Source organism: Glycine max, chromosome 4 (genome assembly GCF_000004515.6).
Source record: "Glycine max cultivar Williams 82 chromosome 4, Glycine_max_v4.0, whole genome shotgun sequence".
In the NCBI taxonomy this organism is placed as follows: domain Eukaryota; kingdom Viridiplantae; phylum Streptophyta; class Magnoliopsida; order Fabales; family Fabaceae; genus Glycine; species Glycine max.
In genome coordinates, this window is record NC_016091.4 from 33,118,343 (window position 1) to 33,145,483 (window position 27,141).

The following is a 27,141-nucleotide window of genomic DNA, read 5'->3' on the forward strand; positions in this document are numbered from 1 at the left end:
ATTCAAAATTTGTAAAACTGTTTCAGAAATCAATTTGACCACTAGTAATCGATTACATCCTCTGGTAATCGATTACCAGAGAGAAAATATCATATTTTTGAAATCTCAAAAATCTTTTGTAAAATATCCTTTAGCCAAACCTGTGCAGCATCAATTAAGGAATTCTTTCTAAGATCCTAGGAACTAAGTATATTATTCTTCTTGAATTTCTGAATTCTTGACTTGAATCGCGCTCATCTTTGGCATCATCAAAACTTCATATCATATGTGCTTCTACAGTATCAAATATATTTTAGAATGGGTATAATTTCTTTAACTAATTGATTTGTATTGTAGAGTGTTGCACTATTATTTCATCTCAAGACAACAAACTTCAATGATATTTTAATTTGTCATACATGGATGTGCAAGAGTTTTTTTCTCAATTCAAATATTTGTGCCTATGAATATAAATATAAACGTTGATGTTACTTTGTGTTATTTTCTCACAAGTGTGTTTGTGCCTTGTGCATGAATGACAATATTGGTATTTATATATTTGTGTGTTTATTTAATTATAACCGTGAATGCAACATTGTTCATATCATAAATTGATAATTTTGAAATATATGATAGATATATTCATCTGCGATGAAGATGAAATTATTATAGATACTTCCATTTGGGATGAGAAAAAGATTCTAAATACCTTTATCTATGAAGGGAAAGACACTAGAAGGTCATTACAGTGAATATGACCTCATAGATCCTTTGAAGAATCTGAGATCTACACTACTTCCAAGAACTAAAAAATTAAGTCTTGTGTGATTCTGAGAATCACTAAGTTCAATTTGTTATGTTTATTTGGATGCGATGAGGTTGTCATTTATTTAAATATATTATGTATTCAGAATGTCATGAATTGTGATTATTTTAATATGATTTTTATTAGAGTTTATATATATATATATATATATATGTATGTATCTATGTATGTATGTATAATCTTATTTTAAATTTGTTGAGGATATCATGATTGATTTTTCAGATTACCATGCTAGCTGAGAACAACACTATTTATGAACTCCTTTTAGTTGTTTTATTCATTGGGATTACTATCTCATTATAAGTATTGTTTTCAGAGCACAATGAAGAAGTTGTTAAGTTTGAGGAGACTTGAAGACATAATTTTCTTAGTCACATTTATTTTAGCTTGGTTAGTACTTCAAATAAGACACGGGATGCGACTACTTTCGTTATTATAATCTTGAGACTTCATATCTATTTTGGTATATTTTATTATGGGTTGTTATTATAATGAAGGGCGTTATAAGTACTCACCGAGAATGAGTACAATTGTATATGTATTATCACTACCCATTTATTAATGGACACCGGGGCGAATATCATGGTACCTGTACATGCGGATACGTGTTATTCGTTAATATTAAAATACGTAAATATTCTTTATAAATATTTTTTATTTGTATTTATGTTTTGGGGTATAATTTTATTTGGACTTATATTTTAGTTTATTTTTATTTGAGTTTATATTTTAGTGAATAATTTATAAATAATTTTATTTGGAGTTCACAAAATTTATTTATTTAGAATTATTTGTGGACATTTTTAATTGTGTAGATTGTAGAATGTTTGAATAATTTTAGTTGTAACAATTAAAACTATTTTTTCAAGAAAATGCTAAAATAAAAAAAAATCAATAAAAATGTTTGTTAAAATATTAATAAAATATTTTTTATTTTTGCATAAATATCCATGGGTATCCACGGATAACCTTGGATATTAAAAAAATCCATAGCCGCTTATTGGATATCGTGAGGGTAACAAATGAGCACATAACCAATATTTATCAAGCAAGACAGGTAAAAGGTGACTATTACATGGAGCTCTCTCGCCTATTTTCATCCTTTTGACCATCTCATGCATTTTTAGTTAGAAAAAAAAAATCAATAACAAGCTTATAATGTAAAACTATTTGAATATATATATGGATATTAATAATTATCTTATATATTTTAAACATATAAACTAACATATATAAAAAACTAAAAATAATTGATAAATATATTATAAAAAATATAATATAGAAAATTATAAATTATAAACTCAACACCGGTGCATGGCACGGGGTATTATGATAGTAAATTAAATATGATTGTTTGAATTTGGTTTCACCCTAAGAGACGCATGTCAATTGTTTATAATTTTTTTTCTTCTCTTTTTCCTTCATTAATATAAATTAGCTTATTTGTATAAAAATAAACAATAATTAGAAATATAAATTGCATAAAAATATAAAATTTTTATATCATAACAGGAGGATTTGAAGTAAGCTATCCTGGTGTCAATTGAATAGGTTTTGGTTTGGATTGGACAAAAAAATTTCAAAACCCAAATCAAATCGAATAAATTAAGGTTGTTACTATGTCCACTCCCCTTTGTCCTTTATTTTTCCAAACTACCCCACTAGAACACACTCCCCCTTCTCCTTCTCCCTCCCACATATAACTCTCATCCAGAATAAGAAAACAAACTCCCCCTCAACATCTTTCCACTTAGCAACAAATAGATATATTGTGCTAATGGAGTGTACATAGAACCTATATCCAATTTTTAATTCCTAACCAAACTATTTTTTATTTGTTGTTTTCACTACTACAAATGAAGCTTTTTAAGTCAGTTATGTAGCACATTTTATGACGGTTTTAAACCGTCATAACATGTAGTGTCGTAAAATGTGCCAACAATACAACGACAATTTTGGAACCGTCTTTATAAATTGGTCTTTCTAAGACGGTTATTACAAAAACTGTCTTAGAATGTGTCATGTATTAAAGGCGGTTTTTGGTTGTTAACCGTTGTAGTATGACAACTTTCTAAGACGGTTGCAGCAAAAACCGTCTTAGAAAGTCTAGGGAGAGGCCTCACTATGCGTACTCACGGCGCAAGCTCCACTGCACACAATGGACGTTGGCGAGAGAGCGACGTTTCGAGGTACCTTTAGGGAGTGGTGTTTAAGATAGGGAGAGATTGGTTTGAGGGAGAGCGAGGTTTGAGGGAGACCTAGGGAGAGACCTCAAAGTTTAAGGCAACAGAGCTTCAGGGAGAGAGGGGTTAGACCTAGGGCACAACAATGCTGGAGCTACAAAAGTGTTTGGTTCAAGAGTTTAATTCAAAAGGTCGTAGTACGGGCCAGGTGAGGAACAAAGACGGGCTTACCGTATGACCGTCGTTGTCTTTCATTAATGTAACATTCTAAGATGGGCCAAGTGTTTTGTAACCGTCTTAGAACGTGTGACTTAAAAAACAAAATTTCTTCCCCTAATTACAAAATTGCCACCGCGCCTTATACGAAAGCGATTCTTCAGAACCGTCGTAGATCTCACGACTTAAAAAACTACTTTTGTAGTAGTGTTTGAAAGACATGCCTTCGTCATAAGAGGAGATCCAATCACTTTTGTTGTTGTATTGTACTTGTTGCAGTTTGTTTGTTAATTGAGTTAAGGCCCATCCATTCATGGAAATAGGATATGCTTATGAAGAGATGTGATATTTAAGTTGGCTGGTTGTGACAATGTGTCATTCAGATGGTGGACATGTTAACATCTTTGGCTATGATATTCATGTGTTTTTTTTTGCTTTGTTTTGTTTTTTGTGCCTCATGTGGCTTTCTCTTGTAACTTTTCCAACAATTAGGCACATCTTGTGCTATTGTGTTGAGTGTTTTTAATTAAAAAAATTGTCATTCAAAAAAAGAAAAAATAGCAACTCGTTCTGCATTTAGTTGTAACATTGTGGAACATGGTATTTAATGAGATGGAAGCCATGAAGCAAGAGGATGATCAAGGATAGAGTGCGTGTTTTTTTTCTTGGAAGATAATCAAAATTCAAGAGAGAAAGAGATGGGACAAGTGTAATTAGTAGGATAGTTTGGAGAAAAAAAGAAAGAAAAAGGGGAGTAGATTAGCATAAACAGAGAGTGAAAATACCAGCTGTCTAAATTAAATATGATATTAAGTTCAAATTTGATTTCACCTAAGTCTAAACACAATTTAAATTTCAATAATTTTTTTACTATTTGAACCAACCTGATGAATGACCTGGCTAGTCATTTTTAATTTTAGATTAATATATTTTATTTGGTACTTAGAATTTTATTTTTGTTTTGTCTATTTTTCCTTCATTTATTTTATTAAGTAAATAAACAAATAAATATTTAGTCATTAAAGAACAAAGAATATTTTTACTATCATTAATATAAAAAATTGTTTTTTTAATATACTATTATATAATAATTGATTTTTAAGCATAAGCTGATGATATGAACTAAAACTAACTTGATTTTGATTGAATTGGTTTGATTTGTATTGGATATAAAAAATTTCAAAACCTAAACCAAACCTAATAAACTAAATATGATGGGTTCTGATTTGATTTACCCTAAATCCAAAACCGATCCAAACTGAAAACAATCCTAGGATTACCTCCACTTAGGCATGACAAAGAATCATGTACCCATAGGTATTTATTCGAACCCACCTCGACTTTGATGAACAATAAATTAATTAAATATATAATTAATAACTTAATATATATAATTTATTTAAAATATATCAATGAATTAAAAGTATAAAAAATGATGTGGCGAGTTACGCTTGAGTATACATGAACTTGATAAAATTCGATGAGGACAGATGGGTATTAAAATGTTAAACCTTTCTCTTTTATAGTCAAATCCAAACCCGTCCCGCCTTTCCTGAGGATGGAGAAAGTCAAACTCATCCCTACCCCATGTCGTTGTCAGGCCTACTTCTTATAGAATAAATCTAGTAAATATAAAAACATTTTTTAGTCGAAGACACTACTACATAAAAGGATTTTAACATTGGTTATTTAGGATTTTCAACATCGGTTTTAAAACCGATGTTGAAATGGCCGTCGTTGAAAGTAAACACTTTCAACATTGGTTTTCAAAACTGATGTTTAAAATCACTATCTACATCGGTTTTGGATGAAACTAATGTAGAAATGTGGCTAATATTGTGCATCCTGAAGAACTTTCTACATTGATTATGAAAAAATCGATATTGTAAAGGCACTTTTTATATTGATTTTAGACCAATTGATGTTGCCTGTTTCAAATAATAATAATAATAATAATAATAATAATAATAATAATAATAATAAATCAAAGAATTCACTACATCAACAAGTAGCTACATGCTAAAATAATACAAGCAAGAACCTAAATTTTAATTACTGAATAGTGAACACAGAATGTCATACTAGAACGTTGTTAAAAAATCATCTAGATCTAAATATAGTATAATAACTAGTTTTAAATGTTTATATTACAGGTATGTATGCATATGCTTCACTTTCTTCCCTATGAAAGAGAAGATACTTTACCGGGTCATGTTATACATCTGCATCTTCAGCAACCTTTATAAACTCTAAGAAATGAGTTGAATCATCTGCACGAATGAATGACTAAATTGCATCACTCACTAAGCCTTCTCTAAGTTGTGCTTTAGCCACTCGGCTCCAAACAACATCTTCTTTAACCCGAAAAGCAAACTCCAAAGCATGAGCAATAGTCTGAAGGTTATCCAGTAGGACATTAACAGCATGAGCATTCAAATTAAATTTCTTGAAAATTGAAAATGCCTCCTTTTATAGTTGTGCTTCCACAGCCACCTCCCATATTGCAAGCCAATCAAAGTTGTCCAACCTATTTATGTAATCCATAACTCTAGAAGGACTTGCCTTGATTGTAGTAAGGATTGGTAAATTTTGCAGATTGAAGTTTCCACTAAAAGTAGAATTTTGTAGCACAATCTTTTCTAGAAGCTCAATCAACTCATGATAGAGGACTATCCAAGGAGGAAGAGTTTGGCTTGAGGGGACTCAACATGGATGGACCAATCACTAGAGTAAGGAGTAAGAGATTTCAAGAAGAGTTTGGCAAGAGACTAAATTCTCTTGTGGAGGAAAGAGAAGAAGAAGCGAAGCTCATAAATTTTAACCAACTTTTATAATATGATTTATTTTCATTTTTAATTGTATTTTGGGCCAATTTTCAGACTTGTAATGGGCTGCCACAACCTTTTATTGTTATTTTCAAGTCTTTTAATTATTATATTAGTTATTGGACCCTGGGCCTAATTTAGGATTATTAATAGGGGGTATAAATATACTTCTTAAACACTTTGTTAACAGTTTTTGATGAAATTTCAGATTAGACACAATGAAGAGAGTGTCATGTGCTATGCCCGTTGTTCTAGTAAATCAAACTCTATCTCAACTTCTAAGGTTCTTGGTAGGTAAGAATTTAAAAACTTGGGAGCAATGCCTACCCCATGCTGAATTTGCTTATAATAGGGTAGTAAACTCTACTACTTCTTATTCTCCTTTTGAGGTAGTTTTCCGTTCTAGTCCATTGTCCCCTCTTAATTTGTTACATTTGCCTAACACTTTTGCTATGATGAATAAGGATGAACTTTCTAAAGCCACCTCATGAGAAGGTGAAAGCACAAATTGAGAAAAAGGTTGAAAAATATGCTTGATATGCCAATAAGGGCAAAAAAGAAGATGGTTTTCAAACCGGGTGATTGGGTTTGGATTCCCTTGAGGAATAATAGGTTTCCTTCCTAAAGGAAACCTAAACTTCAAGAAAGGGGAGATGGTCTTTTTAAAGTTTATGAGTGCATAAATGATAATGCATATAAAATTGATTTACCACTAGACTATGGTATGAGACACACTATTAACGTTACTGACTTGACTCTTTGTGATGTTGGTGCCTTTGACATCAATTTGAGGGCAAATTATTCCTAATAAGGAGGGAATGATAGAGGACTATCCAAGGAGGAAGAGTTTAGCTTGGGTGGGCTCAACATGGATGAATCAATCACTTGAGTAAGGAGTAAGAGATTTCAAAAAGAGCTTGGCGAGAGACTAAATTCTCTCATGGAGGAAAAAGAAAAAGAAGCAAAGCTCATAAATTTTAACTAACTTTTAGAATATGATTTATTTTCATTTTTAATTGTATTTTGGGCCTATTTTCGGACTTGTAATGGGACGATCTTTATTGTTTTTTTTAATTATTAGATTAGTTATTGGGTCCTAAGCCTAATTTAGGATTATTAGTAGGGGGTATAAATACACTCCTTAAACACTTTGTTGACACTTTTTGATGAAATTTCATATTAGACACAATTAAGAGAGTGTATCTCTTGGTTCTTGTGTGAAACCTTAGGTTCTTATCAATAAATTCTATTCTCTATGACGAATCATCCTTAACTTATCAATCTTCCAAGATTGTGGCGTTGTTCTTTCCATCTCCTTTTCTAATTCTGCTTTTTTCCTTTTTACTCTCCCCATTTTCAGAGAGTCCCAAATAGCTTCCCTAGTTTGCTGATGCTAAAAAATTGGATTCGCAAATTAGGGTTCCATCAATTTGCAAATTGAAGTTTCCACTAAAAGCATAATTTTGTAGCACAATCTTTTCAAGAAGCTTAATCAACTCATGAGGAAGATCATAAAAGCTTTCACCGTAGTTGAAACTTGATCAGGACTCTTGCTTTCGGGCAAAGCACTAGACACCATTTGATCAATCATTAGAAAATAACATGAGTGTCTCAGACTAGCAATATGGAAATATGAAATACAATGACAACTTCTTGCTAAAGCTCATAGTACACACCTTGCTTGAAGTTTGAACAAGGAGTTTTTATTAGTAACATTAACAAGCTCATCATCAATAGCCCTCTTCGATAAGCAACAACAGAAAGGGTCAAATCCCGCTTTTCACAATATTTACCGACAACACGAGAATTATAGTATTGGTTGGTTATGAGAAAATGCTCAGGATTATTGTTGCTGTCAATAATGATTTTACCCAGGGAATTATGTACATGTACATCCTGGCTTCCTTCACTTACAAGATGCTCCAAGAATTAAGTAAGCAAGCAGAGATGATTCCTATTCCTATGCATAAAAAATTAAATGAGAAATGAACATGGCAATGATAGTGGAGATGAAAGATAGAGAGAAAACTAGCACACCTCTTCTCACATTCTTCAACTAAAGGCTCAACTGGCAGGAGAGAACGAACTTAAAGTATGAGACCTTTAATAAAATCTCCTGGGCATTCATCATCTAACAACTATCCTAATACAAGAGGAGCATGTCCAAGATTGACCTAAAAGCAAAAAGTTCAAAGTTTAGGTCAAAATTTTAAAACTTTCCAAGAATGATTTGAAGCACATCCATATGCTACAAGGATCACAAAAATCAAACACAAATCTTGAAAACAAAGTTACCTTTTGAATATAATCTTCAATATAGCAAAGCATTTTGCTAGTATAAAGATAATGGGTAAGATCCAGAACAAAGCCAAAACGATCACACATATTAATCAATGGACATGCATCTGGAAGCTTGGCCTCCATAAGAGAATTTTGTCTTCTCCGCATCATAAAAGTTTGATTCTCTAGTTACATGCTCTACCTCCTTAATTTGTCAAGTTTTAGCAGTGGCCTCAATGTACTTGAAGTGAATATTAGGATCCTCACTTTACAAGACAGAACAAAAAAATTACTATAATTGAAAAACAAAGTGAAGCAGACCAACTAGTGAACTGAGGTCATGTTCACTCTACAATAAGAAAGAATTGGAGCTCAAGTATGCACCCAAGAAAAGGTATAGTCCTTCATAAGATTTGAATTGCTCAAAGAGTTTGATGCATGCATCAACACCCACTTGCTCAAAATATTCCTTAGTGGTATGTAAATCATGTACTAGTAAGATTCCCTTATAGATGAATTGTGAAATTCAAAAAATTAAATAGAACATGAATCTTATGGCAACATTATCCAAAAACAGTACCTGCACAATTATTTGAAGATTGCCCCTAAGATTGACAAGTAAAATATCTTTCATACACTCAAGTTCCCAATCTCGAGAAAGGGTTCCAAAGAATGTAACTAAACCCTGAAATACATTATGATCATATAGTAAGAATACATACACACACACACACACACACACACACACATATAAAAGTTTGTTGCCTCTTAGATCAAATTCCTCTGAAAAGTAACATAAGAAATATATAAACAAGAATTCTAGTTCACAAATAACCAAAAAAAGTGTAAGCAAGATATATAGTTATAAAAAAAACTTATCAAAACTAGTTTCAAGAAAGATAGGTTTGTATTCTTATAATTATTATTTTTCATTTTAAATTTTCAAAAAGGTACAAAAGGAATGCAATGGGATAAAAGGAAAACAAGATTGTACAATATATTGTCTTTTTAAAATTACAACTGAATAATAATTATAAGAGAGCACAATGAACCAAATATTATGAAGATACTAAGGGTAAACTGCAAAATAAACTTGAAGAAAGAGATCTGTTATTATGTTGTAGTCAATGAGGCATCCTCCTTCCATTTGAGACATCATTAGAGCAAAATTTACAGCACCTTGCAATCAAGAAAGTTTTGAATTAGGCTATACATAAACTGGAAAAAAATCAACTTGGATGCCAGAAAAATTAAACAAATCAGATTTAAGAGATTAGCAATATATAAATATTCTTAAAATGCAAGCAACATAAGCATGAAGAAATGATTTCCAATTGGATGCATTTAACTTCCATTCATGAGGTGATGCTATTTTAAGCAAGCTATGGTATGCTCAGATTTCAGAACAAAAATAAGTGCATCGTGAAGGTGCAGCAACACAGAGATAAAGTGTAATTAAATCAAACATTCGTTCAGAAAAAACCTTCTCACTTGGGGGTTTGTTTGTAAATTTTTTTGAAGAAGGAACATATAATTAGGTGTGTATCCAACCTTCATCAAAGGAAAAGAAAATAATGCATAAGATTGATAGTATTGAAAAAAAACTAATTTAAGAACATTTAATCACAACATCAACATTTTTATGATTCTACTAAACTAAAAAGAAATACGCCTACTTAGAATATATGAGGATCTTATCAAATTCCCTCCTCTCTGCAAAAGCTGCAACAACTTTCGGTGTGGCTCTAGCTTTGATACAGATCATTATCCACTGTCTACATTATATGTGTAACACCCTCTACCCCACACACATATATGTAATAAACAAAATATAAATACATAACTTATTAAAAGTTCATCAAACACATAGTATATAAAAACATTTTCAGGGTAAAAGGTTCATATCCACTTCTCAAGTATCAAGATAGAACAAGTCCAAATAAGGAAATCGAATTGTCTCAGCTCAAAACACAACCGTCCAACTTTAAGAAAAGGAATTCAACTGACAACGGAAATTATAAAACAACTACACTGTTCATGGAATTATAACATGTGAATTAAAACCCCATGCTCTTATGTCACGTCTATCAAAACATTTCCCTGAGAAAGGCTAAGCCTCTCCATCTCCAGCATGATCATCATCATGGGCTGGCTCACTTGAAACAAAATGGCATTCAACCCAAAACACAAACACACACCAGGAGTGAGTTATCACATAGCTCAACTTAATACAATCTATGTCACTTCACCACTTTATCATTTAAAATTCATTTTTCAATCACTAATCACATTACACATGAATCACACACTCGACTCAAGATGTAACAACACTCACCAATTTCATAATAAACAATTCAAAGAGTTGTGCAACAATTATACTAAGACTCAAGCCTATAAGTAATGTGATACCATGTCGGTGAAAAACAATAGCAGAGCGCCTAGGAGTACATAATAAGACACGTCATGGCAGGTCACTCTTACTAAGTGAAATCATAAGGTGACCAATCAGGGTCACTCTATTTTACAAGAATGCTCCAACCATATGAGATCAATAGAGGCTTAAAGGAGCACTCAAACCAAGTGTATTTACTTCCAAGGCCTAGGCTCCAAAGAATCCATTAGGGTTTCACCTTCCTGATTCAGGTCCAACCCTTAATACAACTTTTGCATGCAGACATTGCTCGTGAATTATACAATACCCACGACCTCACACTTTTTTTCAAATACGTTTAAGACATTGCGCTACAATTTAACACCTCAAGTTCCAAACTTGGAACCCTACACTTTCCTTTTAACACCTCACATATAAATACTTTTCTCAAGGTAAACACCAATCGGGTTATTGTATAATTCACAACACAAGTAATATCATGTCAAGTATTAACCAAATACTTATTCACAACCATATCCCATGTCCACAATTTAACATCTCACAGTCCATCATCACATATTTGTGTGTATCTCACAAATTAACACATTCTCAACTTGTCACTTATACTCAATTTCAATCACAATTTCATGATCCTAATATAACAATTTATCACACGTCATGAATCATATACATTGACTCAAATAATTTTCAAAACCATATAATAGCAAATCTATGTAATATACACGCACTAACCAAATCAAAATAGTAAGTATAAAACACTGATATGCACCCCTACGTCTCAATTAACTAACTACAATATATATATATATATATATATATATATATATATATATATATATATATATATATATCAAACTCATGTGATGCCACATAGAAATCTACACTCCAAATATATGATCAAAGATGGGAGACAAGTTATAAAATTTAATTGTATAAAGTAATATTAAAACACAAGGCTTGAAAGGATTAAGTCCTGCCATACAAAATCATTTCACCCAAATCCTTCAATTTAGAAATTCTAAAAATCATATAAAATATCCCTTATACCACAGGGTTATAAATAAAACTAACATGATGAAATAACACACGGATTAATAATTCGAATATAAAACCATGTAATGGAAACGAACGTAATCGGGTATCAATTATATAAAATAAGGTAATGTGTAAGTATTTACACAAAACAAGTAATCGGCATCCAGTTAGAGAGTAATTGATTCTTAGACAACTAATTATAAATAAAATGACCATCCAATCACAAGAATCAAAGATAATTGGAATTAATCACATCCTGTCAAATTAAAATTAAGTACATGATCAACAAAAATTCACGGTAATATGTACATGATGTGTCATCATTTTCTCATATTTCTTAACCATTTTTGTCACCATTTTAATTACTGATTAGCCTTAATTGTCAAATTAATTATGCAGTTTTATCATTTGGGCCTACTAGATTAATTTTGTGTTTTTAATTTAATTTCAGGAGAATTATAAGTAATTAGGCTTGAATCCGGAATTGGGCTTGGACTTGAAGAGAGCAGACAATTTTATTCTACCAAATCTTATGTTATCTAGATTTTATCTCATCTAGATATTATTTAATCTAGATTTTATCTTATCATATCTAGATTTTATCTTATCTATATATTATTTCATCTAGATCTTATCTTATCTTATCTAGATTTTATTTTATCTAGATATTATTTCATCTAGATTTTATCTTATCTTATCTAGATTTATTTTATTTATGGGTCTGGACTTAAAATAGATTTGTAAGCTTTGGGGGCTGAGAACTATATAACAACACCAAGGTTCTAGTTTTAGGCTCTCTCTCTCTCTCTCTTTTTCGTTTTAGTTTTTTTTTGTTTTGGAGAATAATTCTAGTTTTCTTCGTTTTCTACTACAATTTTGTTTGCTATTGATTAATGGAAGGCTAAGTCTCCAGCGTTGTTTTCTCTTGAGGATCAAGCACAACTCTCTTTGAGGTTTTATTATTACTACTGCATTCTGCTCAGTTTTTCCTCTTCACCAATTACTCTGTATTTGTTGCTATTAATCTATGCATGCTTAGTGCTTGATTAATTGTCTCTACGCTTAATTTACGTTCATGCTTAATGATCAGTTTCGTTCATGATTAATTGGTGTATGTGTTGCTTAATCACATAATGAATGCCTTATGTTAAATTTCGCTTAGTAATTTAATTTAGGGTTGGAATACGTGGTTGAATTGATAAAGGATAAATCCTCGTAACCTAGGATAAGAGACTTGCTTGTGAATCAAGGGGGAAACAACGTGTTTTAATTATGATATTTTCTAATTCAAATTTACTTGCTGTTTAATTTACAAAAACAAACAATCCCCCCAATTCGTTACTGTTTTCTTACTATCTGTTATGAACGTTTGGTTGACCATTGCTCGTTGGGAGACGACCTAGGATCACTTCCTAGATGCTGCATTTTTAATGTTTATTTGATTCGGGTACGACCTCGATCAAATTTGGTGTCGTTGCCGGGGAGTAGTAGGCCAAAGGTTCATAATAGTGTTTAGTTATCTTATTTTGTGTAGCGTTCTGTTTTGCATTTCAGTTACATTCCATGTTTAGCGATTGTTTTAGAGACGGATTTAGCGACTGATTCAGTCTTTTGTTTTGTTGTGAATAGTGTTGAACAGTGGTTAGCGACTGGAAATTAGCGACAGATTTTGCAATTTAATTAACGATTTTTGTTTTGATAGTTAGAGTTGTTATTTTTGGTTGAATTTTTGTGTGGTAGCTTCTTTTGATCCATATTTTGTGTGAAAAATACCAGGAGCACTTGGTGTGACATTATTTGAGAGAGACAAAATTTTTTGGAACTTGTTTTTAGTAAAACTTAAAACGACCATAACTTTTGCTCCGGGTATTAGAATAACTATTATTATATATGCATTTGGGGTAGAAAACAAATTCCCATATTGTGACAACCCGCTGAAGCCGGTTAGGGTCTACCAAACTCCAAAAATCAGCCGTTTACTAAGTTTTTTTTTTTTATTTTTCAAGTATTATTGTCCTATTTTTCTAAACTTTTCCTAGGTTGTTTTCATAGTTAGACTTTGAATTTTTGTTTGAAAATTTTTGTGCTATCTTTTCATGATTTTAGGGTGTTCCTCACAAGATTTCAGCTTATTTTGATATCGTTTAAGTATAGCTGTAGTTTTACCCCCTTGTTAGGTGTTGTTGAGAACCCCATTATTTGCTGCATATAGTGCATGACTAGGGGCAATCCAGGTGATTTACAACCCTTTTATCCTGAAATAGATAGAACCTTTCATAGATTAGTTAGGCATAGTGTGCATCCTGGTCATTCTGTACATTTTGAGCATTCTGAGCATTCTGTTGAGGGTGATTTTGAATATTCTGATTTTGAGCATTCCACTACTAATTTTTATACTGAGAACATGGCTCAACCTCCACCTCGTGAGAGGACTCTTAGGGAGATGGTTGCACCTGATTTCACTTATGAAAGCTTGTGCATTCAATATCTTGATGAGGGTGTTCCATATGTTCTCAAGACTGGACTAATACATTTGCTGCCCAAGTTTCATGGTCTTGCAGGTGAAGATCCTCATAAACATCTTAAGGAGTTCCATATTGTTTGTTCCACCATGAAGCCCCCTGACGTCCAAGAAGACCATGTCTTTCTAAAGGCTTTTCCTCATTCTCTGGAGGGAGTAACAAAAGATTGGCTATACTACCTTGCCCCCAGGTCCATTTTCAGCTGGGATGACCTTAAGAGTGTGTTCTTGGAGAAATTCTTCCCTGCATCTAGGACCACTGCCATCAGAAAAGACATTTCAGGCATCAGACAACTTTATCGAGAAAGCTTGTATGAGTACTGGGAAAGATTCAAGAAATTGTGTGCAAGCTGCCCTCACCACCAGATTTCTGAGCAACTCCTTCTTCAATATTTCTATGAGGGACTTAGTAACATGGAGAGGAGTATGATTGATGCTGCCAGTGGTGGAGCCCTTGGTGATATGACCCCTGATGAGGCTAGGAATTTGATTGAGAAGATGGCTTCCAACTACCAACAATTCAGTGCAAGAAATGATGCTATTGTCCTTAGAGGAGTCCATGAGGTGGCCACAGATTCATCTTCATCTACTGAAAATAAAAATCTTGAAGGAAAACTTGATGCCTTGGTCAACCTAGTAACTCAGCTTGCCATGAATCAGAAATCTACACTTGTTGCAAGAGTCTATGGTCTATGTTCTTCTGTAGATCACCATACAGATCTCTGTCCTTCTTTGCAGCAATCTAGAATCAATGAGCAACGTAAAGCTTATGCTGCAAACATTTATAATAGACCTCCTCAATAGCAAAACCAACAACAACAAAATAATTATGACCTTTCAAGCAATAGATACAATCCAGATCAGAGGAATCATCCAAATCTGAGATGGACAAGTCCTCCACAACAACAACAGCTTGTCCCTCCTTTTCAGAATGTTGCTGGTCCAAGCAAGCCATATGTTCCTCCTCCAATACAGCAACAGTAAAAACAACAGTCACAACAAAGACAACAAGCAACTGAGACTCCTCTTCAACCTTCCTTAGAAGAGTTAGTGAGGCAAATGACCATCCAGAATATGCAATTTCAGCAAGAGACAAGAGCCTCCATTCAGAGTTTGACAAATCAGATGGGGCAGATGGCTACTCAGTTGAACCAAGCTCAGTCCCAAAATTCTGACAAATTGCCTTCACAGACTATGCAAAATCCGAAAAATGTGAGTGCCATCACCTTGAGGTCTGGCAACCAAATTCAAGTGCCTCCACCAGTAGCAGCACCTACACCTGAACCTGTCAAGCTTCCTTCTACACCTGAAAAAGAGGATGAGATAGTTGCACAAAAGAGAAAGCTTCCTAACAAAATTTTTCATGTAGGTGGACCCTCTTCTTGTAATTCTGACTTACAGAAGCCTTCTATCCCTCTTCCATTCCCACCTAGAGTAATTCCAAACAAAAGGATGGAAGAAGTGGAAAAAGAGATCTTGGAGACCTTTAGGAAAGTAGAGGTGACCATATCTCTGCTAGATGCCATCAAGCAGATTCCAAGATATGCCAAGTTTTTAAAGGAGTTGTGCACCCACAAAAGAAAGCTCAAAGGAGATGAAAGGATTAGCATGGGCAGAAATGTGTCAGCATTGATAGGTAAATATGTTCCTCACATTCCTAAGAAATGTAAGGACCCATGTACTTTCTGTATACCTTGCGTTATTGGGAACAGTAAATTTGAGAATGCCATGCTAGATCTAGGAGCATCAGTTAATGTCATGCCTCTGTCCATTTTCAATTCTTTATCCCTTGGATCTTTGCAATCTACAGATGTGGTGATTCATTTGGCAAATAGAAGTGTTGCTTACCCCGCAGGTTTCATAGAGGATGTGCTGGTTCGGGTTGGTGAACTTATTTTTCCTGTTGATTTTTATGTTCTTAATATGGAAGAGGGATTTTCCCATGGTTCAGTTCCAATTATTTTAGGCAGGCCATTTATGAAAACAGTCCAAACCAAGATAGATGTTTATGCTGGCACATTGACTATGGAATTTGGTGATATTGTTGTTCATTTTAACATTCTTGATGCCATGAAACATCCATCTGAGGATCATTCTGTTTTTCGTGCTGAGGTAATTGATCAAATTGTTGATGATTATATGTTTGATTTTGATTCTGTTCTTTATAGTAGGAAACATCCATTTTTATTTGATCTGCATACTTGTCATTCCTTATGCATTGAATCTGAATCTGAGTTTGAATTTGATCTTGTATCTGATTTTTATGCTGAGAATGAATTTGAATTTGAGTTTGGTTCTGAATTTATAGGTGTTGTACCTCTTGATGTTGAATTTTTAGAGTCAGAATGCACTAACCATGTTGCAAGAAGTACATATACTTTTGACTTGCTTTATGAAGTACAGGCTGAGGAACCTTCTTCTTCTCCTCCTACCCTTGTTCCTCCCACTATTCAGCCACCACCCACACCAGAGTTGAAGCCCTTACCAGCAAACCTCAAATATGCTTACTTGGAGAAGGAAAAATTTCCAGTAATCATCTCTGCCTCCCTTGCTGCTGAGCAAGAGGAGAAGTTGTTGCTAGTTCTCAAGAAGCACAAGAAAGCCATTGAATGGACTTTAGCAGACATTCCTGGTATTAGCCCATCTACCTGCATGCATAGGATACTTTTAGAGGATGGAGCTAAGCCAGTGAGGCAGCCACAACGGCGACACAACCCCGTCATTCTAGACGTGGTGAAAAAGGAAGTAACCAAGCTCTTGCAAGCTGGAATCATCTACCCCATTTCTGACAGCCAGTGGCTGAGTCCAGTCCAAGCGGTTCCTAAGAAGTGATGCAATCCTACCCCCCAAGGGCATTGGATAGAAGACTCCAAGAAGATTGGGCCAAAGATGCAAGAGAAGGCCCTAGGGTTCTCATGAGCCTTAGGGTAGATTTCGGGCCCATGGGCTAAGTATGAGCCCACTTATCTTTGTACATATTAGATTAAGGTTTCATTAATTTTGGGCCTTGTATTTAGGGCTCCATAATGTAGGTAGGGTACCCTAGAAATATAGGATTTTTCAGCCCTTGTATTTTAGGGCACCTAGACTAGTTTTTGTATTAGGGGTAGTTTTGTAATTTCACATGCACTAAGTGAATATTTGATGTGTGTGGTTGGAAATAAATTTAATTGAATTGGTAGAAGCCCAATCCAATTAAATTTTATAGGGGGAGGTGAGCATTCGCTTACTACACCCCATTGCCACATCATATAGTCACACTTTGTGCATGTCCTTCATGCTTTACATGCCTCATGGCACCTAAACACACTTAGTGGAGAATCTTGGAATTGATCTTGGATTAGTGGGCTGAACCATAACTAAAATTCACTAATCATAATTAGTGAAATTTTGGCTCCAAAGTTTGGCTCCACAAATTCAATTTCAAATTCAAGTGAAATTTGAATTGAAATTTAAATTTCCCTCCAATTTTGTGTGACACTTAGGCTATAATAGAGGTCATGTGTGTGCATTTTTTTGAACTTTGATCATTTGAATATTAAAATTCAGATTTCAGAGTTCTTTTAGAGCACAAAAATTCGTGCTCTTCTCTTCCTCTCCCTTCATTCATCTCCTTCTTCCTCCAAGCTCTTATCCATGGTCTCCTATGGTGGTGAGCTTCTTCTAGACTCATCTTCTCCTTGAAGTGGCGTCTCCTATCTCTCTTCCTTCTCCATTCTGCTGCCATTCATCTTCCATGAAGCAAAGGAATCCATTGATGAAGAAGATCCTAGGTCTAGAAGCTCCAATGGAGCTTACATCATGAAGACAGGCCTCACAGTGATCAAGAATGAAAAGGATGAGCTTATCCCCACAAGAGTGCAGAATAGCTGGCAAGTTTGCATTGATTATAGGAGGCTGAATCAAGTAACCAGAAAAGATCATTTCCCCTGCCTTTCATTGATCAAATGCTTGAGCGCTTGGCAGGTAAGTCTCATTACTGTTTTCTTGATGGTTTTTCTGGATATTTACAAATTCATATTGCTCCTAAGGATCAAGAAAAGACCACATTCACCTGTCCCTTTGGCACTTTTGCCTATAGAAGGATGCCCTTTGGCCTATGTAATGCCCCTGGTACCTTCCAGCGGTGTATGCTTAGCATTTTCAGTGATTTTTTAGAGAGTTGCATAGAGGTGTTTGTGGATGATTTTACTGTTTATGGATCCTCTTTTGATACATGTTTGGATAGAGTTCTTAGTAGATGCATTGAAACTAACCTTGTGCTGAATTTTGAAAAATGTCACTTCATGGTAGAACAAGGTATAGATTTAGGGCATATCATTTCCAGTAGGGGCATAGAGGTAGACCCTGCAAAAATAGATGTTATTTCACAATTACCTTACCCCTCTTGCGTGTGAGAGGTTCGTTCTTTTCTTGGTCATGCAGGGTTTTATAGGCGCTTTATCAAGGATTTTAGCAAGGTGGCCCTTCCACTATCCAATCTGCTGCAGAAGGAGGTGGAGTTTGATTTTGATGACTGGTGCAAAGAGGCCTTTGATTGCCTCAAGCGTGCGGTGACTACCACCCCTATCATTCAGACACCTGATTGGACAACCCCATTTGAGTTAATGTGCGATGCATCTAATTACACTTTGGGAGCTGTCCTCGTTACTTCACCCTACTTCTCTTCCGCCATGACTTAGGGAGTTTTCTTTTCCTGTCTCCTTCTTTACTTTTATTGCACTTGTCCAAATTTATTGATTTCTTTGATTGTTCTTGATCTTATGATTGTGCTACATCGAGGACAATGTGTTGTTTAAGTGTGAGGGGGGGGGGGGGGGAGAAGATTGTCTTTAAAAAAATATTGGCCCCATTACAACCTTAAAAAACCTTTTGATCCACATGTGCTTGTGCTTGTGATGTGGTTGTAAATTTTAGAGTCTTGCCAAGTCTATGTGATGTTTGTTTTCATGGGTGCTCTGAGAGTAAACAGTAGCCTAGACACTTGAGAGATAAAATGCATATCTTGAGAGGCTTTATCACTCTTCATTCTTGAGCTGATTGATTATCTAGCCATGTTTGAGATGCTTGGATGATTTTCATGACGGCCTTGATTCTTTAACTCTTTATGTGTTGGATGTTACCCATTCTTTTCATTCCTTGAGATTCATTAAGAAATATGTAATTGTTGTTGTGTCTGTTTGTTTCTCTTTAATGTCTCTGGATTTGTCCCTAGCTTTGTTTTTTATTTTGCCCAGGAGTGCAAAAGGCTAAGTCTGAGGGGATTTGATGTGTCATCATTTTCTTATATTTCTTAACCTTTTTCGTCACCATTTTAATTACTGATTAGCCTTAATTGTCAAATTAATTATGCAGTTTTATCATTTGGGCATACTGGATTAATTTTGTGTTTTTAATTTAATTTCAGGAGAATTATAAGTAATTGGGCTTGAATCCGGAATTGGGTTTGGACTTGAAGAGAGCAGACAATTTTATTCTACCAAATCTTATCTTATCTAGAAATACGCCTACTCAGAATATATGAGGATCTTATCAAATTCCCTCCTCTCTGCAAAAGCTGCAACAACATTCGGTGTGGCTCTAGCTTTGATATAAATTTTCAATGCCAGATCATTATCCACTGTCTACATTATATGTGTAACACCCTCTACCCCACACATATATATGTAATAAACAAAATATAAATACAAAACTAATTAAAAGTTCATCAAACACATAGTATATAAAAATATTTTCAGGGTAAAAGGTTCATATTCACTTCTCAAGTATCAAGATAGAACTAGTCCAAATAAGGAAATCGAATTGTCTCAGCTCAAAACACGACCATCCAAGTTTATGAAAAGGAATTCAACTGACAACGGAAATTATAAAACAACTACACTGTTCATGGAATTATAACATGTGAATTAAAACCCCATGCTCTAATGTCACGTCTATCAAAACATTTCCCTGAAAAAGGCTAAGCCTCTCCATCTCCAACATGATCATCATCATGGGCTGGCTCACTTGAAACAAAATGGCATTCAACCCAAAACACAAACACACACCAGGAGTGAGTTATCACATAGCTCAACTTAATACAATCTATGTCACTTCACCACTTTATCATTTAAAATTCATTTTTCAATCACTAATCACATTACACATGAATCACACACTCGACTCAAGATGTAACAACACTCACCAATTTCATAATAAACAATTCAAAGAGTTGTGCAACAATTATACTAAGACTCAAGCCTATATGTAATGTGATACCATGTCGGTGAAAAACAATAGCAGAGAGCCTAGGAGTACATAATAAGACCCGCCATGGCAGGTCACTCTTACTAAGTGAAATCATAAGGTGACCAATCAGGGTCACTCTATTTTGCAAGAATGCTCCAACCATATGAGATCAATATAGGCTTAAAGGAGCACTCAAACCAAGTGTATTTACTCCCGAGGCCTAGACTCCAACGAATCCATTAGGATCTCACCTTCCTGATTCAGGTCCAACCCTTAAAACAACTTTTGCATGCAGACATTGCTCGTGAATTATACAATACCCACGACCTCACACTTGTTTTCAAATACGTTTAAGACATTGCGCTACAATTTTACACCTCAAGTTCCAAACTTGGAACCCTACACTTTCCTTTTAACACCTCACATATAAATACTTTTCTCAAGGTAAACACCAATCGGGTTATTGTATAATTTACAACACAAGTAATATCATGTCAAGTATTAACCAAATACTTATTCACAACCATATCTCATGTCCACAATTTAACATCTCACAGTCCATCATCACATATTTGCGTGTATCTCACAAATTAACACATGCTCAACTTGTCACTTATACTCAATTTCAATCACAATTTCATGATCCTAATATAACAATTTATCACACCTCATGAATCATATACATCGACTCAAATAATTTTCAAAACCATATAATAGCAAATCTATGTAATATACACGCACTAACCAAATCAAAATAGTAAGTATAAAACACTAATATGCACCCCTACGTCTCAATTAACTAACTACAATAAACTCAGATTTATACTGGTTCCGCCACACCCTTGTGCCTACGTCCAGTCCCCAAGCAACCCGCTTGAGAGTTCCACTATCTTGTAAATTACTTTTACAAGTTCTAAACACACAAGGACAATCCTTCCTTTGTGTTTAGAATTCCTTTACAACAAGAGACCCACGGTCTCTTAATCCCTTAGAGAATGAGGAGAAGAAGAAGAATGAATCTATCTAGAAAGAGATAGATTTTACAGATTGAGCACTCAAATAATTCCTTAATGAATTGCAATTGAATTGGCCAAGGAATTTTTAAGAGGATAGAATGATTTTTGCTCTTTGAGAGGATAAACACTTGTTGTTCTGAAAAACTCTATCAAAATCGTGTCTCAAGTCACATATATATAGGCCTATGATAGCCATTCAATAAACACATAAAAAGATGTGACTATTGAGAATGTTTTCTGAAAAACTCCTCTGGTAATCGATTACAATAAGTGTGTAATCGATTACACTCTTTAAAATTTGAATTAAAACATTTAGAAACTGCTGGTAATCGATTACCATATATGTGTAATCGATTACACAGTGCAAATTTTGAATTCAAATTTTAATAGCTGTTGTAAATCAGTTTTGGCCACTGGTAATCGATTACATCCTCTGGTAATCGATTACCAGAGAGTAAATTTGTTGAAAAAGACTTTTTTTAACTTAAAATTCTTGGCCAAACCTTTTGCGATTTCAATTGGAATCCCTTCCTATTTAATATCCTTTCTAAGACTCTATAGACTGTCTTGATCATCTATCTTGAATATCTCTAATTGCTTTGTCTTGAATAAATCTTTGAGAAGCATATGATTCATGTAATCCTTTGGCATCATCAAAACATTCAGCTTGATCCTTTGTCTACATATATATATGTGTGTGTGTGTGTGTGTGTGTGTGTGTGTGTGTGTGTGTGTATAACTCATGTGATGCCACAAAACATAGAAATCTACACTCCAAATATATGATCAAAGATGGGAGACAAGTTATAAAAATTAATTGTATAAAGTAATATTAAAACACAAGGCTTGAAAGGATTAAGTCTTGGCATACAAAATCATTTCACCGAAATCCTTCAATGTAGAAATTCTGAAAATCATATAAAATATCCCTTATACCACAGGGTTATAAATAAAACTAACATGATGAAATAACACACGGATCAATAATTCGAATATAAAACCAAGTAATGGAAACGAACGTAATCGGGTATCAATTATATAAAATAAGGTAATGTGCAAGTATTTACACAAAACAAGTAATCGGCATCCAGTTAGAGAGTAATTGATTCTTAGACAACTAAGTATAAATAAAATGACCATCCAATCACAAGAATCAAAGATAATTGGAATTCATCACATCCCGTCAAATTAAAATTAAGTACATGATCAACAAAAATTCACGGTAATATGTACACAATCAACAAAACTAATTGAAAGAAGGAAAAATAACTTGTGAATTACAATTCCATAAAACAGTTCAAAATAACTCAAATTGATCTTCTAGGAATCTCTACACATGTTCATTCTAATTTCTAAGCGTGAGTAACTCATCTCGTACCTCGATGTAGTCTCTTAAGCATTCTTCGTTAGCAATGATGGCGTTTCCGATGCTCTCTAGAACTCCTCCTCTAGTTGCTCTGTTAGGGTTCTTGAGCGTCAGAGAAAAAGAAACAGAGAACATAGAAAATACTTTGTAAAACTGCTCTGGGGTTAAAAGCTCCTTTATATAGTGAGAAGAAATCTGATGACTTAATTCTTATTCCTATTTGTCTAGTTTATTTTATTAATTATAAAAACACTCTTTTCGCTCTATTAAATAAATAAATAAAAGATGGATAAATAAACTTCTCTCTTATTTTCTAAAACTTTCTTTTTATTTTCTAAAAACTTATTTATTATTTATTCCAAACCTCTATTTTTATTCAAATAAAAAATTATTTATTTTAATTAAAAACCCTTTTAATTAATTTTTACAAAAAAAAAAAGAGGTGTTACAATATGCAAGCCTCATAAAATTTGGGAAAATAAAAGATAAAAGTGCAAAACACAAATCAGGGAACAGAGAATGTGTTTCGTTAAAAGGAATTGACAATTTGGATTTTCCTTCCCCAAAGGCCCAAATTGTCCATGAAATAAAACTGGTAAATAAGTTCATATAAAAAAGATAAAAAAGTTTAAATTTGTATTAGGACACTCACAAGGTCACCAAGCTCCTCACTGCATTCAAGTTTATCCTATGCTAGCCAATTTTCCAAGAGATTCTTTTTGTTCTAATTTACAACAAGTTGTGACAGTTCCAATGACTCAAAAGCATTGAGTTTTCCCATGGTTAACTGAGTTCCATAGTATTGCAATAGCAGTGGCATTTGCCTAGCTTGCATAGGTACACTCTGAAAGCAAATTAACAAAGGCAACTCAAGACCTGGAGATAGACAACATATTAACATATTAATGTGGTAGTCATTAGGCACACCCTAAACGGAATGCATTGACTTAACAAGACCAAGAAATATGCATGGATCAGTATGTGTGATTCATAAATACTTGAAATTTAGCAACAGTGTCAGGAGTACGAAGTACTCCTTATGGCGATTGTGCAACAAGCTATGCAACTTCCTTATACTTGGTCTGAGCAAATAATTCTTGAAAATGCTTAACAACCTGAGAAAAAAAGAAACATAACAATAAATATAGGTAAAAAAAACAAATGTAAAAGTTGAAAAGAAAAACTTTGTCTAGAGATTGAGTGACATTGAGTAAAACTCAATTGAATTCTAAACACACACATTAGACATGTTTAATGGAGGATCTTGGAGATGGATCTTGCACTCAAAATTGATTCTTACCAAGATCTAGTGTTAGAGATGCAATTGGGATCTCCATAGTGTAAGAACAAATTAAAGAAGATTAGAGAAGAACCTCACTGTTTTCAAAAACAAATAATTTATAATGGCTATCGACTTATTGTTTAACGACTTTTAGAGGGAAGGCAACAAACTAAAAAGGCAAAGGAAGAATAACAAATGAAAATCAAATCCTATCCAAACAACAACATTCCTCATCCAACAAAAAATCAAAATAATAAATGAAAAATGAAAATAATAGATTAAGAAATCCAAACAATTCCCCTGACCCTTAAATCCTCAGGCTTCCAGTAACTTTAAGATAGTCGTAGTGACTATTGATGGCAATCTTCAAACACCAAAAGGTTATGAATCAAAGATAGCGACGTTTTGCGACCTTGTTCTCTTTATTGTGTCGTTATCTTCTCTCTGAGAGCGAGACACACAGAGGTTCCAGATCTAGATCGATGCCCCCATGGATGAGGCATTTTTCCTGTAGGAGCGAAGCAGATCTAAAAAGGTGCCGCCATTGCAAGAAGCTAGCATCGACAAAGAGGTGTTGACAACAGAAGCCGCTCACACTACTACAATTTATTGATTTAACATCGCAAGCTTAACATTGGTTTTCTGAAAAACCGATGTTAAGAAAAGCACGGTGGCATTTTCGTAAATAAGTTGGCTTATAAAACTGATGTTGTCTCATTCATAAGTTAAAACCCAAAAATCCATTTTCCCCCCACACGATCAGTTACCAAAACCCTTTCTCTTCCTCATCGCTCAGGCTCGAAAGATCTATCTGTCCTCCTCACTCAAGCTGCCATTGAGGTTTGTGTTCGGGTTCGCACAGGCTCCACGAGTTCCCGTTCGTGACTGCTGAGATTTAGGTACGTGGGTTGGTGAGTTGGTGAGTTGGTTGTTTCGTAGGTTTTAGACATAGTCTTGGCTCCTGGTTGGTGGGTTCGTGAGTTGGTGAGTTGGTGGGTTCGCAGGTTGGTGAGTTCATTGTTTCGTAGGTTGCTCTCTTTGGCACTTTTGATTCTGTAATTTTTCTCTTCAACTTTTGATAGCTGTAACAATTCTCAGATTTTACTTCGAAGGGATAGCATTCGATCTTCATTCTCTTTTTGTTGTCTGTTATTATTTCTTTAAATAATGGTTACATCCAATGCCTCAACCTAATAATCCCACCAAAATTATTAGCTTTTGTCTTAGCATCTTCCACTTCTTCAATCTCAATATTTCTCATATCAGCGTCCATCCCTTCAAGTTTCTTCTCCCCATTCCTATAAGGCTTGGTCTTTGAACAAACACTAGCCTTATCCCACTCACCTTCAAAATGTGCAGGTGAAAATGTTGTTACAATTACATCAATTCCATAGCCTTTACCCCTTCTCCTATCAATTATGCTATTAAGGGTAGTCCTTAGAGCCTTTCTTAAAACATCATAAAACCCAATTTCAGTGTGATTAAGGCCAAGACAGTAGTGACACCCTAAAACTGAACCACCCTCATAGTACATTGCAGGATGCAAAAACTAGTGCCCAATTGATAGCACAGTAATGTTGTCGTCACCGTTCCGGTAGACAAGATTCGGGGTTGAACCAGTGGATATCATGCAAAGAAGGGACTCTAATTGGTTCCCAGGCATTGAGTCCCCAACAAAAGCTACATTCTTGTTGCTAATGAGTTGGAGAAAAGTTTGAGGCTCAAACCTTGGAAGACTACATTGACTTGGTTTCCATCTCCAGTATAGATAGCCAGAGTCAGGCCTTCCACATGTTATGCAATTCTGGCCTTCTTTGATTGTACCACAGGTTGTACTATTGTTCAAAAGGCCTCTCCTATCTCGGATCCATTTGCCATCAAAGTAGTCACATGGGGTCTCATAAGCTTTTTCCTTTTCTGCCAATAAGGAACATGTAAGTCTAGTGAACAAACAAATCCTACATCCAAAGTTGCTAATTAGTAATTACAATTCGACAAAACTTAGATATATATAGTCCCTTTGATGCTTTTATGTTGTTGTCAAACAAACCAGAATTGGAATTTTATCTATGTTGCCAACAAAGAAACATGTAAGTCTAGTGAAGCAACAAATCCTACATCCCTAAGTTGCTAATTAATTGCAATTTGACAAAACTTAGATAAAGTTCCATTGATGCTTTTGTGTTGTTGTTGTCTAATCAAAATTGAAATTTTACCTCAAATAATCTATATGGACATTTAATGCAACCCTTTATTATTATTACAGATTAATAAAACTCCAGTTCTGAATTTAAAAACAATACTAAAACTGCATGTAAGTTTTGTCAACTATAACTCAAGACAAAAAACTAGCAACAATATAGTTTTGACTAAATGAAATGATCAATTTAAGCATACATGTACCTGGCGAAGAAGGTGGTGTGGAAGCAGAAAGGAAGACTGTGGGATGGTGGTGGTGGGAATGGAATGAGGAAGCTCAGTTTTTGGAGATGGAGGGAAAGGTAGAGGGTAAAACTATAAGCGAAGTAAAACTATGGGAAGAAGAGTATAGAGGGTCCAAGGAATAAAAACTATATGAGAAGTAAGGATTGCCTTAAAGTTTCTTTTTCTTGGTACTCCTAGGCTTAGGATGTGATAGTCTATCTAAGAGATTAGATAGAGGAACAAGGAAAGGAAAGGGTTTATCCGTAGTCAGCATGATTTAGAGGGTGTTTGGTGGCATGCAACCTTCACTTGACCGCCTCGAGGTACTTAACCCTATCGTTAGGTAATCCGTAAAGTTCCGCAACATTCCGAAAGTAAAAAAGAAACATTGTTGCGCAATCCGTAAAGTTCCGCAACATTTCGGAAGTCAAAAAGAGCATTGTTACATAATTCGTAAAGTTTTACAACATTCCAGAAAGAAAATGGATGTCGTTACGGAATCCGTAAAGTTTCGTGAGATTTCGGAAAGAAAACAGCCAAAAACACAAAAATGGGGGGGGGGGGGGGG

At 34.4% G+C, this 27,141-nt stretch overlaps 2 pseudogenes; both read right to left on the reverse strand.

Moving 5' to 3' along the window:
• Positions 1 to 5,490: 5,490 nt before the first annotated feature.
• Positions 5,491 to 24,204, reverse strand: LOC100784927 (clathrin heavy chain 1-like; annotated as a pseudogene).
• Positions 24,205 to 25,320: 1,116 nt separating this feature from the next.
• The window catches only part of LOC106798556 (protein ALTERED XYLOGLUCAN 4-like), a 2,398-nt pseudogene continuing 577 nt past the window's right edge, over positions 25,321 to 27,141 (reverse strand).